The sequence below is a fragment of the Triturus cristatus genome, chromosome 4_2 (genome assembly GCF_964204655.1).
Source record: "Triturus cristatus chromosome 4_2, aTriCri1.1, whole genome shotgun sequence".
In the NCBI taxonomy this organism is placed as follows: Eukaryota; Metazoa; Chordata; class Amphibia; order Caudata; family Salamandridae; genus Triturus; species Triturus cristatus.
In genome coordinates, this window is record NC_140586.1 from 824,014,276 (window position 1) to 824,027,774 (window position 13,499).

Genomic DNA, 13,499 nt, shown 5'->3' on the forward strand with positions numbered 1-13,499 from the left:
CCAGTAGATTATATATATATATATATATATATATATATATATATATATATATATATATATATGTTATATATATATATACCTCTCTGCCGAATTTGGTGTAATTCCACTCAGCAGTTCGGGCTGTAGCCGTGACTAACGTTCCTATCTAAAATCTAAATCTAAATCCGTATTTGTAAAGCACAAACTGCTCACCCTTACGGGTCTCAAGGCACTGGGGGCCATCATGGAAATTAAGTGAACTATTGCCCAGAGTCACATGGTGCTGAGCTGAGCTGCCGCCGGAGATCAAACTGTGAACCCTGTGCTCCGAAGTCAGCTGCCCTGGCCGCTGCACCACACCTCTCCACCTCTCCTATGAAAATTAAAATTGAGAAAACGCGTTTTTGGACCCTTCTTTTTTTTCGGCCGTTGCTTGCGAATCACCCCAAAACTTTCAGGACAGGAGCTGACCGGAGGTGGCCATTAGTTTTGAAAATGTTGCGAAGATTCGTCAAACGGCGCCAAAGATATTGGCAAATCAAAAAAACGCTTTTCCTATGGAAACTAGGTCCCAACTATACCTACTTACTGGCGACCACCAGTAGGTTATATATATATATATATATATTCACTGAAAAAACCATAGGTTTCACACATGTTATAGTTAGCGGAAATTTTACTGATAAAAAACCAATGAAATTCCCCCGTTATAGTTAGTGCAGGCAACTATAACTCACGCGACCGCAATCCTCTGCTGATGCTAATACTGTATTTAGACACTTATTTGCCCATGTCTTCTTCCATAAATTTTTAGCTATACATATATTACAAATATTTTTTTTTCATAAAGACACATATGTCATCAGCAGAAGATTGAGGTCGCGTGAGTTATAGTTGCCTGCACTAACTATAATGAGGGAATTTCATTGGTTTTTTATCAGTAAAATTTCCGCTAACTATAACATGTGTGAAACCTATGGTTTTTTCAGTGAATTTGCAAGGTTTTTTAAATGCTAATTCCTAACTATAACGTGTGTGAAACCTATGGTTTTTTCAGTGAATTTGTACGGTTTTTTAAATGCTAAGTTACTTTACGCCATTCGTGGCGTGCGCGCCCACTTAACGCAGTTCGTTCCGTGTGCGCACGGTGCGCTTTGAGCACCGTGCGTGCACAGTGATCACGCGGTGCGCTTCGCGCACCGCGCGCCCACTTTACGCAGTTAGTGCCATGCACGCACGGTGGGCACGCGGTGCGCTACGCGCACCGCGTGCCCACGTTACGCTAGATGGGCCATGTACGCACGATGCGCTTCGCGCACCGTGCGCACATGGAGGACATATGATGCGCTTCGTTGTGAAAGGTAATATTTTAATTTTTCACATCGGTGATATGCCATGCACAAATGGTGCCCTTCGGACACCATTTGCACATGGGGTGGGGAGAGTATGGATAATTTTTTTTTTTTTAAACTTTTTACCGTACGCGTACGGTAAGCGTAATCGGCGAAATTATCGAAAAAATTAAAATTCCGTTTTTGGCCTTGGGGGATCTTTGGGGACTCCCCCAACATGGCTAGGTGCTTAGGAGCTGTCTAAACAGCCCCTTTACATGTTTTTGTCCTTTGTTTTTTAATCCCCACTCAGAGTGCGAGAGAGAAAATGGCGGCCGCCGCTTCCTGGTTTCGACCGATTCGAATGTTTACTAAGATCTAACAGCCAATCAGAATCGCGCTCGCGCACGTCACCGTACGCGTACGGTAAGCGCACCGTAAGCGCACCGTAAGCTGGCTCAGATATATGTATTGATTTAAAGTCTATTTTCTCAAAATCTACTGAACAGATTTACACCAAACCTACAAAAGGCACTTCCTTGACCTGTAGACTACCTCTCTGCCAAATTTCAAGGAACTCTGTTCAGCCGTTCGGGCTGTAGCTGTGTCTAAAGGTCCTATGGAAAAATGCATGGGAAAAACGCGTTTTGGGACCCCCCTTTTATCTCAGCCTCCGCTTGACGAATCCCCCCGAGACTTTCAGGGTAGGAGCGGAGCGTAGCGCCCCACCTATTTTGAAAATTTCGCGAGGATTTGTCGACCGGCGCCAAAGTTATTCAAAATAGAATGTTGCGGTTTTCCTATGGAAACAGGGTCCTAACTATAACTACCTACTGGCGACCGCCAGTAGGTAATATATATATATATATATATATATATATATATATATATATATATATATATATATTACCTACTGGCGGTCGCCAGTAGGTAGTTATAGTTAGGACCACGTTTCCATAGGAAAACCTCAACATTCTATTTTGAATAACTTTGGCGCCGGTCGACGAATCCTCGCGAATTTCTCAAAATAGGTGGGGCGCTCCGCTCCGCTCCTACCCTGAAAGTCTCGGGGGGATTCGTCAAGCGGGGGCTGAGATAAAAGGGGGGTCCCAAAACGCGTTTTTCCCATGCATTTTTCCATAGGACCTTTAGAACGAGCTACAGCCCGAACGGCTGAACAGAATTACTCAAAATTTGGCAGAGAGGTAGTCCCTAGGTCAAGGAAGTGCCTTTTGTAGGTTTGGTGTAAATCTGTTCAGTAGATTCTGAGAAAATAGCCTTTAAATCAATATATATATCTGAGCCCGCTTACGGTACGCTTACCGTACGCTTACGGTAAGCGTACGGTGGCGTGCGCGAGCGCGATTCTGATTGGCTCTTAGATCTTAGTAAACATTCGAATCGGCCGAAACCAGGAAGCGGCGGCCGCCATTTTGTGTATTTCACTCTGAAAAAAAAGAGTGAAAACAAGGAAAGGGGGCAATGAGGAGAGTTACAGACCCCCTTACATTTGTGAGGGGGTCAAAGAAGGACTGTAAAGTACAAAGAAAACATTTATTGATTTTAAAAAAAATCACGGGGTACGCGTACGGTAAGCTTACGGTAAGCGTACGGTAGAAAAAAAAAAAAAAATATGAAAATCAGATTTAAGTGTTTAGATATTAGGGGGCTCTAAAAAGAGCCGTTGTGTTTATGAAATGATTTTTTAGTGGTACCTACAAGTAAGTACCGATGCAGAGTCTAAGGTTCAAGAGGAAGACTCTGTTCCCTTCATCATTGAAGTGCACACCATCTCCTCTATAAATGTCTTGCATGTCATAACGCAAGTTGTTGTGGTAAATGGCACCCATACCATAGTCACGGAGGAAAGCAGAAACAGATTTGTTGACGTGCTTTCTTGCTTTGTCATCGCACCGCATGCCCACCGTGCGCGCACGGCACTAACTGCGTAAAGTGGGCACGCGGTGCGCGAAGCGCACCGCGTGCTCACTGTGCGCGCACGGTGCGCGAAGCGCACCGTGCGCGCACGGAACGAACTGCGTTAAGTGGGCGCGCACGCCACGAATGGCGTAAAGTAACTTAGCATTTAAAAAACCGTACAAATTCACTGAAAAAACCATAGGTTTCACACACGTTATAGTTAGGAATTAGCATTTAAAAAACCTTGCAAATTCACTGAAAAAACCATAGGTTTCACACATGTTATAGTTAGCGGAAATTTTACTGATAAAAAACCAATGAAATTCCCCCGTTATAGTTAGTGCAGGCAACTATAACTCACGCGACCGCAATCTTCTGCTGATGACATATGTGTCTTTATGAAAAAAAAATATTTGTAATATATGTATAGCTAAAAATGTATGGAAGAAGACATGGGCAAATAAGTGTCTAAATACAGTATTAGCATCAGCAGAGGATTGCGGTCGCGTGAGTTATAGTTGCCTGCACTAACTATAACGGGGGAATTTCATTGGTTTTTTATCAGTAAAATTTCCGCTAACTATAACATGTGTGAAACCTATGGTTTTTTCAGTGAATATATATATATATATACTCTCCACGAATCCCCATCATTCCAGGAAACACTCGGACACCCAAATTGCTGCAATTATTTTAATGTCAGGGTAAAAAACGACGCGTTTCGGCTTTCGCCTTGATCACGCTCGCAAATATACACATTCGCCATGATTAAATACACCTCATCGTCCTCATTGAAGGACGGACTCACCACACAAGTGCCTATACATAATAGAAACTGTCGCGGCCATTTTTAAATGTTAAAAATATCATTGATTATATGATATATATCGGCCAAGTTCCGTTGGATATAAATTGTTGAACCACATTTTATACATGCATAAATATATACAAATAAATATAGATAATCCACTTGTTTGCCGCCATCCTCAACAATATCAATGACGGTCACAGAACGCCAAATAATATGTTTCAAAACCTTATAGACTAAAATAAGTCTATTGCATCGTTCTCCATAACCGCACTTCTTTCTATTTGCTAGAAGTACGTGTTTAGCATGATGTAAACCTGACGCCCCACCCCTCCGGGTGTGCTAGCTGGCGAGTTATTAAGCAAGCACCAGTGACGTAAGTTCTTGTTCGTCACCGATGATTAATAAAGATCTTGTATTCAAAAATGTCTGCATAAACCAATACTGCCCAAGTGGGCTTCATGATACAGCAATATAATATATTCAATATATTCCAAACCTCTGCCCAAGTGGGCAAGCTTAATAACCACAATTCAGGTTTTTTTAAATCAACATTAATGGAGAACAGAACAATTAGGCCCAATGAACATAGGTGTCCATGTATAGTCCATGTGGTAATTTCCATCAATCCAACGTTTCTTCTTAGATTACAAATAATCAGTCGCAAAAAGAAGCACCACAACCTGTAAAAAATGGTTAAAATTATTGATGAAACAAACTGTTATACAGACAAATATTTCTTATATATACTCAATCGTGTAAATGAATTGCCAGATCTTCGCCTAAATTTAACCCCTTGGGTGCCAAACTCTCCAAATCAATAATATACCGCGATTCCAGTTTTCTCAAAGACAACTCTCTATTACCACCTCTCACAACCAGATTTACATTGTCGATAACCACCATTCGAACCAATGTGTCGTCCTGCATGTGGCTCTCATGAAAATGGCGAGCTATGGGGTACTGTCTGTTATTATTTCTTATGGCACGAAGATGTTCCAACACCCGCTTTTTTGTTTGGTGCTGCCCACGTACCATCTGTTTACATGGGCACATCAAGACATATACACAGTGAGTTGTGTTGCATGTAAGATTCTTCTTGATTATAAACTCCCTCTTGAAGTTAGGTACCAACAATGTATCACAGTCAATACTCCCTCTACATGCCTTACAGTTTCGGCAACATCTAAAGCCAGCTGTACCCCTAGACTTGCCTATATCCTGTTCTGTAACATGATTGTAACTCAACTCATCTCTCAATGATCGACCCTTTCTGAATGTAATCCGTGGATTACTGCCCACATTTTTCTTAAAATGATCATCGGTAAGTAATACATGTGTTGGACTCGGCCTCGTGGCGTGGTCCTTACCCCTTTGGATTGTGCCCGTTCCACGCCCCGGCCTTCACGGGCCACCCTTCCGAGCGGCACAGGGACCCCTCATCCCGAGCCGCACGCGGTCGCCTACCCCTCGGGGCTCCGCCATCTTTGTGGCCTCCACGTGACTCGGGGCACCAGCCTCCGTGACCCCGCTCAACCCGGCCTCGGCCCCAGTGAAGCCCCGACATCGAGGCACCAAGAACTGGCCAGGGGGTGCCACATGAACACTTCACCGCCCCCGGCGGAGGACAGTATCGATGGGACCCCCAACCGTCCTCCCACACCTAGGGGTGATCGACCTACAACTCTCTTGGGCCTGGCGCCTCTCCTGCTGGGCGTCTGGCCGCTCCCAACTTGGCCTCTCCGCCCCCCCGGGCGCTAGGGTCCGGACATCAAAGGGCACCAGACCTATATCTGGGGCGACCTCGCAACCGACCACCAGTTGTATCCAGGAGTCGAGAGCCCTGCTGAGTGAATCGCGGCTGACCCTACGGAAGAACTCTTGCTTACGGAACTACCACGAGCCCTGCAGACTACGTCGCAGCTCCATCTTGTTGAGACCTTGGAAACCCCCCGGAACATCAGGGCCCTGCTGACGCTGTCGCGGCCCAACCAAGCTGAAAACCTCCCTCGGAGCCCTGCTGACGTCGTCGCGGCTCGAGCTGTACAGAAACCATCCTGAGAGCCCTGCTGACACCGTCGCGGCTCGAGCTGTACATAAACCATCCTGAGAGCCCTGCTGACGCCGTCGCGGCTCGACCACCCCGAGATTCGGAGGCCCGCCAGCTGAGGATAAGAAAGAACTGGGCCCCAGGTACCCTCGTACCGAACTGCTGCGAAAGACTGTCCCGCTACCTTTTCCCCCCATTGAGACATTGAGGCTTTCGTGGATCCCCGATCCTTCCCCTGTAAATATTGGAACTATAAATCCTCGCATATTGATGAAGAATTTCCTATCTTGATAACCATCCTCGAGTCCTGTGTGGTGGTGTTACTGGGCCCGTACTAAACAGGAGAAGGACCTCTCCTAGGAGGCTTCTCAGCGGCGCTCGGCTACTTCGTGCAGCGTGGGGGCCCCTCTGGGTGGTCTAGCGTACCCCCCCGAGGACCGCCTTCCAACATTTGGTGGCCAGCGACGGGATCCGAGCCGAATGCAGTACGTACGAGCAAGTAACCCACTCGCTACCCATCCAGACAAACGGAAAACATGAGCAATCAAGAAAACACCGCGAGCACGGAATTCCAGCCAGAACGGCTAGAGGAATATACGCACAAAGAGCTGAAACAATTCTGCAAGGCCAAGGGCATTGCAACTACCAGCCTGGGTACCAAGGAAGAGATGCAGAAAGCCCTGAGGACCTGGCTAGAAGCCGAGGCAGGTTCCCCCCAGAGTGAAGGGCCCCTGCCCCTGAATGCAGCTGCACCGACCCCGGCAACCGGAGGGAGAAACAGCCTGGAGACCGGCCTCTCCGCAGAAGAAATACGAGAACAGGAGAGGGTCCGGACCCACGAACTAGAGCTCGCCCGACTACGGCTGGACGGAGAACTCCAGCTGACTGAAAAAAAATGGCCATAGAGCAGCTACGGCTACAGGAAGAAATAGAGGAGAAAAGGCGGCACCGGGAATTGGAAGAGAAAAAGCTGACCCTTGAGCACGAGCGGGGTCTCAAGGAGCTCGAGCTAAAAGCCCAGAAGGGGGTGACCGGCACCCCCAGCAATAGAGACGCTCTACCGCCCGCCGAAACCAAAGTACATATCCCCAAAGATGTCGTCAAGGAATACTATAAAAATTATGACATCCAACAGTGGTTCAAGGCGTACGAGGTGGCCATGACCTCCCATCGGGTGCCCCGAAAGGACTGGGGTGCCGGCCTGTGGGGTCGGTTCCTTAGCGAGGGCCGAGACACCCTGCTCCAGCTACCCGAAGACGTGATGACCTCCTACGACCACATGAAGGAGGCCCTGCTCACCCGCTACGGACTAACAGCGGAAATGTACCGCCAGCGGTTCAGAGACTGCAGAAAAATCCCCGGTACCACGTGGGTGGAGTATGTGGACTTCTTCAGCCGGGCCCTCGAAGGATGGATCAAGGGTAGCAAGGTCACCACCTACGGTCAGCTGGTCGACCTCATCATTTGGGAACACCTCTCCAACAATTGCTTCGTGGAGCTAAGACAACATCTCCTCGACAGCAAACTGACCGAGCCACGAAAACTAGCCGCGGAGGCCGATCGATGGGTCAACACCCGAGTCTCCCGGAACCCGATGGGGGAATACCAGAGGAACCCCACCGGGCCCCCCCGCCAGCGCGGCGGAGGAGGAGGGTCGAATCGGAACCGGGACATCCCCGCCGGGCCTCCCCGGAGCCCGCCTCGAGGGCCGCCCCAGCAACACCTCTCCCCGAGCCTAGCACGGCGGGGAGCGGCACCAGCCAGAGCCGGACCCCGGCCGCCAATAACATGCTACGGCTGTCAGCAAATTGGACACTATGCCAGCGACCCGGCCTGCCCCCTGAACCGAAGAAGTGGAGTCGGCGGGCCCCCGCCCCGACAGCTGGCAGCTGGCAGCTGCCGCCCTGGGGGAGGAAGAAGAGGAGGAAGAACCCCTCGACAGAGGGACCACTGAGTGGGAGCCCGCGGCCATGTCCCTGGTCTGCCTGGGTAGCCGAGAAATGGTGCCCCGCACACCCATCCCGAGCAACACCCAGAAATACCAGCAGTGGGTCACCATCAATGGGCGGCCAACCGAAGCCCTCCACGACACCGGAGCCAGTGTCACCGCTGTCCGCTGCCACTTGGTGACCCCCGAACAAATCCTACCCAACGTGCTGTGCCCTGTCCGAACTGCCGACAACTGCGAGAGCCTGTGCCAGATGGCCATGGTCCCCTTCGAATGGGGAGGGGTGACGGGCCTGCTAAAAGTAACTGTCCGCGACGACGCTCCAGTGGACTGTCTCCTGGGGAACGACCTAGAGAGTTCCCCCTGGGCTCACGTGGAGCGGCGAGAACACCTCCGGATGTTGGGACTATCCGAATGGACCTGCGTCACCACCAGATCCATGGCCGCCCAGGCCCCCCGCTCGACTACGGCCTCCGACCCCGCCGAGGCCACGGGGCTCGCACCACCCCCCGCCTCCAGCGAGGGAGAGGCGGACGCCGACACCGAACCATCCCCCGACGAGATCGCCTCGCTCTAAGCCATCCCTGAACTTGCCCAATGGCGCCACGACGGGGGCCCCACCCGAGAGCAGTTCCAGCAGGAACAGAAGATCTGCCCCTCTCTCGAGGGGGTCCGCCAGCAGGCGTCCGCGAAGGCCAGCGGTGACTAGGCCGGAACGCACTGGGTCTATTGGGCCGAGGGTCTGCTGTATAGTGAACAAAAGATTGCCGAACTAGGGGCCAGTCGCGTGCTCGTGGTCCCCCTCAGATTCAGGGAGTTTCTCCTCAACCTGGCCCATGATGTACCTCTCGCCGGACACCTGGGGCAGGACAAGACCTACAGCCGCCTGGTGACCCACTTCTACTGGCCCCGGATGCGGAGGGACGTGGACCACCACTGCCGGTCCTGCCAGACCTGCCAAGCCAGCGGGAAGGCGGGGGGTCGGGTCAAGGCCCCCCTCCAGCCCTTTCCCGCAGTCAGCACCCCGTTCGAGCGGGTCGGAATAGACATTGTCGGGCCCCTGGACCCCCGGACCCCCCTGGGCCACCGCTTCATCCTGGTCCTCGTGGACCACGCCACCAGGTACCCTGAGGCTGTCCCGCTGAGAACAGTGACGGCCCCTGTGGTGGGCCGGGCCTTAATGGGGATCTTCTCGAGAGTAGGATTTCCCCGCGAAGTGGTGAGCGACCAGGGCACCAATTTTATCTCCAAATACATGCGGTCCCTGTGGCAGCAGTGCGGGGTCACGTACAAATTCACCACCCCCTATCATCCGCAGGGGAACGGACTGGTTGAGCGCTTCAACCGAACTCTGAAAGGGATGATTCAGGGCCTGGAAGAACCCCTACGGCGAAGATGGGATGTCCTGCTGCCGTGCCTCCTGTTCGCCTATCGGGAGGTCCCGCAGAAGTCCTTGGGGTTCAGCCCGTTTGAACTATTGTATGGGCATCCGGTCCGCGGACCCCTCAGCCTGGTCAAGGAAGGTTGGGAGACGAAGCTCCAAGATGCCCCGCCTGACGTCTACCGCTACCTCCTGACCCTGCGAAACCAGACACGCAAGTTCCGAGCCCTGGCTGAGGCCAACCTCGAGGCCAGCCAAGAGGACATGAAGCGATGGTATGATCGGAACGCCTCCACCATCGAGTTTGAGCCCGGCCAGCAGGTCTGGGTCATGGCCCCGGTTGACCCTTGTGCCCTCCAGGACAAGTGGACCGGGCCATTCAAAGTGGTGGAAAAGAAGAGCCCCGTCACCTACCTAGTCGACCTAGAGTCCCCCCGGAACCCCCTCCGGGTCCTGCATGCTAACCGGCTCAAGCCCCACTTTGCCCGGACCGAACTAGGCCTGCTACTGGCGACCGACGAGGGGGGCGAGGACGACTCGGAGCCCCTACCCGACCTCCTGCGGACTAGTGCCCACGACGGGTCCATCGAGGGCGTCCAACTCGCCCCCTCCCTGACACCGGACCAGCGCAACGACTGTCAACAACTGCTGCAGGCCTTCGCAACCCTCTTCTCCCTCACTCCCGGGGTGACCCACTGGTGCGTCCACGACATCGACACCGGGGACAGTCCCCCCGTGCGACACCGAACCTACCGAGTACCCGACAGGGTGCGGGCCTGCATCCAGGCTGAAGTAACAAAGATGTTGGCCCTAGGGGTCATCGAGCCCTCCGACAGCCCGTGGGCCAGCCCTGTCGTCCTGGTACCGAAAGCCGCCGCACCAGGCCATCCCCCGGAACTACGATTCTGTGTAGACTACGGGGCCCTGAACGCCGTGACCAAGACAGACGCCCATCCTCTACCCCGGGCCGACGAGCTCATCGACCGCCTAGGGGCCGCCCGCTACCTAAGCACTCTGGACCTCACCGCCGGGTACTGGCAGATCAAGCTCACCCCCGGCGCCCAAGAAAGATCCGCCTTTTCCACCCCGGATGGGCATTACCACTTTCGGGTGATGCCCTTCGGCATGAAGAACGCCCCGGCCACCTTCCAGAGACTAGTAAACAAGGTTTTGGCCGGGCTCGAGGCCTTTAGCGCGGCCTATCTGGACGACATTGCCGTGTACAGCAACCACTGGGCTGAGCACCTGGGACACCTCAAGGCGGTCCTGGCCGCCCTCCAAGGGGCAGGACTCACAATCAAGGCCAGCAAGTGCCAGGTAGGCCAAGGATCGGTGACCTATCTGGGCCATCAAGTGGGGAGCGGGCAGGTGGCCCCCCTCCAGCCGAAAGTCGAGGCCATCCTGGCCTGGGAGCCCCCCACTACTCAGACAGCCGTCCGGGCCTTCCTGGGCCTCACCGGGTACTACCGGCGAATCATCCGGGACTATGGGAGCATTGTTGGCCCCCTCACAGAGCTCACGTCCAAGAAACAGCCCAAGAAGGTGCACTGGACGCCCCGCTGCCAAGCGGCCTTCGAAACCCTCAAAACAGCGATGTGCACTGCCCCTGTGCTACGGGCCCCTGACTACCATAAGGAGTTCATGGTACAGACGGACGCCTCCGAGTATGGGATCGGGGCCGTTCTATCACAGGCCGATGAAAAGGGGCTCGACCGACCAGTGGCCTTCATCAGCCAACGGCTCCTGCCCCGGGAGCAGCGATGGAGCACCATCGAGCGTGAGGCCTTCGCTGTAGTGTGGGCCCTTAAGAAACTCCGGCCCTATCTCTTCGGTACCCACTTCCGGGTCCAAACCGACCACCGGCCCTTGCGGTGGTTAATGCAAATGAGGGGCGAGAACCCCAAGCTGCTGCGGTGGTCCATCTCGCTGCAAGGAATGGACTTTTCTGCTGAACACCGGCCCGGCAATGACCACGCCAACGCCGACGGCCTATCCCGCTTCTTCCGCCTTGACGAGGAGAATCCCCAAGGAGATGGGTGACTCTCCATGCCTTCGGCTGGGGGGGACGCCTTTTGGACCCGGCCTCGTGGCGTGGTCCTTACCCCTTTGGATTGTGCCCGTTCCACGCCCTGGCCTTCACGGGCCACCCTTCCGAGCGGCACAGGGACCCCTCATCCTGAGCCGCATGCGGTCGCCTACCCCTCGGGGCTCCGCCATCTTTGTGGCCTCCACGTGACTCTGGGCACCAGCCTCCGTGACCCCGCTCAACCCGGCCTCGGCCCCAGTGAAGCCCCGACATCGAGGCACCAAGAACTGGCCAGGGGGTGCCACATGAACACTTCACCGCCCCCGGCGGAGGACAGTATCGATGGGACCCCCAACCGTCCTCCCACACCTAGGGGTGATCGACCTACAACTCTCTTGGGCCTGGCGCCTCTCCTGCTGGGCGTCTGGCCGCTCCCAACTCGGCCTCGCCGCCCCCCCGGGTGCTAGGGTCCGGACATCAAAGGGCACCAGACCTATATCTGGGGCGACCTCGCAACCGACCACCAGTTGTATCCAGGAGTCGAGAGCCCTGCTGAGTGAATCGCGGCTGACCCTACGGAAGAACTCTTGCTTACGGAACTACCACGAGCCCTGCAGACTACGTCGCAGCTCCATCTTGTTGAGACCTTGGAAACCCCCCGGAACATCAGGGCCCTGCTGACGCTGTCGCGGCCCAACCAAGCTGAAAACCTCCCTAGGAGCCCTGCTGACGTCGTCGCGGCTCGAGCTGTACAGAAACCATCCTGAGAGCCCTGCTGACACCGTCGCGGCTCGAGCTGTACAGAAACCATCCTGAGAGCCCTGCTGACGCCGTCGCGGCTCGACCACCCCGAGATTCGGAGGCCCGCCAGCTGAGGATAAGAACTGGGCCCCAGGTACCCTCGTACCGAACTGCTGCGAAAGACTGTCCCGCTACCTTTTCCCCCCATTGAGACATTGAGGCTTTCGTGGATCCCCGATCCTTCCCCTGTAAATATTGGAACTATAAATCCTCGCATATTGATAAAGAATTTCCTATCTTGATAACCATCCTCGAGTCCTGTGTGGTGGTGTTACTGGGCCCGTACTAAACAGGAGAAGGACCTCTCCTAGGAGGCTTCTCAGCGGCGCTCGGCTACTTCGTGCAGCGTGGGGGCCCCTCTGGGTGGTCTAGCGTACCCCCCCGAGGACCGCCTTCCAACAACATGCCAATGATTTTATTAAATTTTGCGTACCTCGTTCGCCTGACCAGAGAATGTTGTAATGAACCTGATACATTCACTACTCTCCTATTCTTTCTTAGAGTATAATAATTAATTTCTGGATTTCTTCTCTACTCTAGAAACTGCTTCATGAATGATCTTTCTGTAACCCCTGTCCTTAAACCTCTGACACATGATTGTCTCTTCACACTTATAGGCGATATCAGTGCTACAATTTCTCTTAGCGTGCAACAGCTCCCCATAGGGGATTCTGTGCACCAGGTTTCGAGGATGGCTGCTACTGGCACTGAGAATACTATTTCCTGCAGTCTCTTTCCGAAATAATTTGGTTGTCAAGTTGTTATCTTTGACTTCCAAAAGGACATCCAAAAATTCCATTGATTTTTTACTGATATGTTCAGTAAACTTCAGATTGAGTCTGTTTACATTCTATTTATCAATGAAAGCTCTAGCTGATTCCTCATCACCACACCAGATGAAGAAAATATCATCGATATAGCGTAGCCACAGGGCCACATTGTTGAATTCCGCCATTTGTGCGACAACCTGCTCCTCCCACCAGCCCATGAATAAATTTGCATAGCTGGGGGCGAAGTAGGTTCCCATGGATGTGCCCTGTGGCTGCCTATATACGGTGTCATCAAAGATAAAACAAATTATTCATTAGACAGATCTCAATCATACTCACAATCATCTGTGAATGATGAAATAGTGAGTTAGATCTGGTCTTGGAGAAATGTCAAATGGCTTGAAGTTCTTGATTATGTTGGATGCTTGTATAGAGACTACTTACATCAAGGGAGACTAGAGTGTAATCATTCTCCCAATGTATTC

General features: G+C 52.8%; 1 pseudogene; it reads left to right on the plus strand.

Moving 5' to 3' along the window:
• The window catches only part of LOC146835120 (uncharacterized), a 29,720-nt pseudogene extending 16,731 nt beyond the window's left edge, over window positions 1-12,989 (plus strand).
• The last annotated feature ends 510 nt before the right edge of the window (window positions 12,990-13,499 follow it).